This window comes from Dreissena polymorpha, chromosome 12 (assembly GCF_020536995.1).
Source record: "Dreissena polymorpha isolate Duluth1 chromosome 12, UMN_Dpol_1.0, whole genome shotgun sequence".
Lineage (NCBI taxonomy): Eukaryota > Metazoa > Mollusca > Bivalvia > Myida > Dreissenidae > Dreissena > Dreissena polymorpha.
In genome coordinates, this window is record NC_068366.1 from 69,088,250 (window position 1) to 69,092,425 (window position 4,176).

Sequence of the window (4,176 nt, forward strand, 5' to 3'; positions counted from 1 at the left end):
ATATATTATATAAAATGAATATGTACAATAAATGGATTTAATCCCACTACAAATGACAAAACACGTAATTGAAGTTTCCTGTCACTGAACGATTTGTTGTCGTTTCTGCCATTTTATCCAGATGAGTACACATATTATTTGAGATAAAATGCAATCTGCGCTTTCATTGACACTGTTCATGCTGTTTCTACTATCAAAATCCACTTGAGAATATTTATTAAGCTTATTGTCACAATATATGTATATCCCATTTAAAAAACCGAAGTATTTTGTAAATAGGGTCATATTATAGAAAACGCTCAATCCAGTCAAGGGGTAAATGTATCTAACCAAGAGTAAACAGTTAACTGGATGGTAAAATGTTGTACAATTTTGCAATATGTTGTGATTAACAATTTACAATGTGGAAATAATAATAAATATATTTCTGGACAAGTACCTATTAGCCACCCAATACCAGCATTTCCAAGCAATTTAAAATCTAGGAAAACGTAAATCATAAAACTTAAAAAAAACTTATTAACTAGAGAAAATAAATACAATCTTACGCTACATGTTTCAAAAACAAAATATGAACATGTTTCAAAAACAAAAATAAAGAAAAAGATTTATGTCCATACTGTATTACGAATTAAAGAAACATAAATCAAATTAATTCAAAGAGTAATAAAATATGCATTTTACATATATGATAACTATTTCAAAATAAATTACCAGCATACACTTTATTACGGAGTAAACAATCTAATATTTGTCATTGATACACAATGTATTAGTCTTTTGTGGTAATCTACTAGACAACTAATTTGCAAATACATTCAAAATGTTCTGACTGTATCACGATCGAACTGCCACTGCAAAATTTACTATCAAACTCCGTTAATAAAGTACCAATACAGCACCATAGTCCAGATTGTTATCTTACAAATGCACGTCCTGTGTCGTTGTTTTACAAAATTATATTACAATCTTAAAAAACGCAATAATAAAAAGCTCTACACTGCAAATGATAAAGCGGAAGTATATTGATTATTCATTACCAAACAAAAAATGTAAACAAAAATGTCGTTACAGTAAATCTTTACTTTTTGAAACGACATGAAAACTTGACATTATAATACAAGAAGTCATATAAAAAACGGTTATGCATCATTAAAAAACGTTTGCTATAATAAAACAACCCACTAATCACAAATCAAACAGTTATAACATAAACCATATTTGTACAGTCGCCCTATTCTCTGACTTTGTAATCACCGTGGTTTTCTGTGTTGACACATTGACAGTGTGTTATGTAGATTTCTAGAATTTAAAACATATAACCAATTCATACAATATATTATAGTTTATACTAAATATATATACTATTATAAGGGTTCGTTACTTTTTAACTCGACAGAGTGGTGAAAGTGTTTCTCGAGTATATCATCGACTTTTGAATTGACAAAACAAGACAAGTGTAAGTTTTCTTCCCCATGGGATAGCATTCACTAACAAACTTGTATCAACCCAACGACGTACTATTAGTTAACTAAATAAATGAATGGAATAAGGTTGGTTTAATGTGGTGATTATAGAAATACAAAGTATTATCGCACCTGCGTGGACCTCATCTCTGGTCACCGGTACGATCGTCGGTCGATGTGAACCATGGCACCTTACTCTGGCGGAGAGCGTCGCGTACCTGTAAATGTGAAAGTGGTATATAAAATATGAAACACTCACCCGAGGTTGTTGTCACATTTACTGCCATATATTAATTTTAAAAGACTTATGTACAGTTTCGCAAAAAGACTATTTAAACAATCTCATAGATTTAAACAGCAGTGGATATACTATAGTCAAATATGCGAAATACCATTCCTATCGTAGAAAAATGTTATAAAAAATCGGTTCGTATTTGAATAGTCGTCAATCTAAATCGGGAAATTATAATTCTTTCGTAACGATAATTATCGATCATTAGAAACAAATGTGTATTACTACGATACAATTTCAGAAACCTGTGTCGTGCAAGATAGGTCTCGGGTTCGAATCCTGTTACATGCAATTTTTTTATTAAACTTTATTTCTTGTTTTTAAATTCATTAGAAACTTTTCAAATACACAACATATTCGTTAATACAGTTTATAACACTAAAAACACTATGACCCTTATGGGCATGTAAATACCAAATAACTTCATAGTAGGTATTAATAAACATGCATTGGACCAGAAATATCAGGAAACCCTGTAACATAATAGAGACTTGCGTTTTAAATGAAAACAGTTTGACAATAAACATACTACTTAAGGTATGTTTAATATTGATAACATATAATTATGAATAGAAAACCAACTTATATTTGATAATAATGCAAAAAGATAGATTATATGTACACGTTTCCATTTATTTAAATGGTACACGTGTCGGGGCACTATGTGAATAAGGTCAAACTGCGACATGTATTGAACAGTATACGCGTCTGTTTGTATTAAGTGTCTAGGGAGATACATATCTAAGTTATCATAGCAGCTGCTTTGATCGATTAATCGCATTGTTGTACAATTCGATCAACTGCAAGCGATATTCAACGTTTAATGGATACCTCAAGGCTGTTGAACATGGCGAACATGTACTGGAAAACGAGCGTGTCATTGTTGACTGCGAAGATACCGAACACCCATGTGAGGCCGAGCACGGGCAGAAGGATACACACACTCCACACACCGGCCCTGTAAAGATACATATATAAAAATTAACTTTAATAATTAAACCTTTTATATATATATATATATTTATGTGTTAGAGTATTACGAGCCTCTGACTCGGAGCATTTTCGATAGTTTTTGCCATTAATTACAAACAACACAACAATTTGTTCTACACCACACTGTTTTACTATGATCATTCTTTGTGCATTATACTGTCAACTTAACTTAAAAGGAAGGTAATTGTTAAAATATTGAATTTAAATAATTTCATTTTGTGATAATGTAAATAAGTTCAAAGACAATCTAACGTACTTGACTTTCTCAGCTTCTGTTTTCTTTAACATAGCGGCAAATCCGAACAATTGTTTCAAGACGAGTACCAGGATAATTAGGTTTGTCTGATAAACAAAACAACACCATACAACAGTCAAGTTTTACTGATATATCACACAAGGAAATTGCACCTACACATTTATGTGTTAAGTGTGATTGCGATCCCAGCAAATACATACATTTTTAAACGCTATCACCCTTTCAATATCTGGCGATAAGTGATAATTATATAGTATATGTATAAAATGATATGTAGCCCATACACAGTCTAACAATGAAAATGATCGCAGAAAGATCTTTCTTTATGTAATGCTATTCTGTAACTTTTAAAGAGTGTTTTTCCTGTCTGCAAAACATTGTAATTCTTCGGACTTTTAACAAAGTTACGCTTGCCATTTAAGTATGCAATACATTTTGGTCACATACAATTATTGCTCAAGTCCCGCTCTTTCATGTAATGACTGTGATAACGCCTTTAAATCCAAGTTGCACTATTCATGCCTAGCAATAGTATGCTTTAAGCGGGGCGATTATATTAGCTTGACTAAAGAAATTATTATAGTTATCGGACATGTCATTCGTGTCTCGTTTGCCAAGTGACTTAAAAATCCATTCGTGTTGACCAAACATATGATCCGGAAAAAAAGCACAACGTCAATATTTCTTTTGCGGTTGTTTTCACAGCTTCGAGGTGCCGCTGCAGTTCGTGGAACTGGGAGCCACGATACGGGCCACGTTCGACCCGAGTACGTCCGTCCTGAAGACCGTCCAGGAGCAGCTGCAGTCCAGACTGGACAAAGATAGACGGAGAGCGACAGACACCATCGCCGCCTTAGACCTGACGACGAGCAAACGTGACAGCGTGTTCAGCCGCAACGCCCCGCTAGCTTTCATCGGCGACCTGAGCAACTCGCTGTTCGGAACGGCCACCCAGGAGGGCGTGCAAAAGGTAGCCGACAAGGTGAATAGGATGATTACTTTCGGTCGCGGGCTGCAGAGCGACATGGTTGCGCATGAAGGGCACTTCGAGTCAAACATAAAGCTAAGCGACCGGAAGATGGGCAACATGGAGCGTTACATCAGCCGGACGGCGGAAGGCTTGGCATACGTTGCGCGCAACCTGTGTCTCTTCGAGAGCCAGATGGCGC

At 34.7% G+C, this 4,176-nt stretch overlaps 1 long non-coding RNA gene across 1 annotated transcript; it reads right to left on the reverse strand.

Annotated features, from left to right (window-relative positions):
* Nucleotides 1–3,694, reverse strand: LOC127854205 (uncharacterized). Its single transcript, XR_008036962.1, has 4 exons — nucleotides 3,008–3,694; nucleotides 2,590–2,716; nucleotides 1,599–1,684; nucleotides 1–1,302 (listed from the first exon to the last, which is right to left on the reverse strand). It is a non-coding gene; the product is annotated as an uncharacterized LOC127854205 (long non-coding RNA).
* Nucleotides 3,695–4,176: the final 482 nt, after the last annotated feature.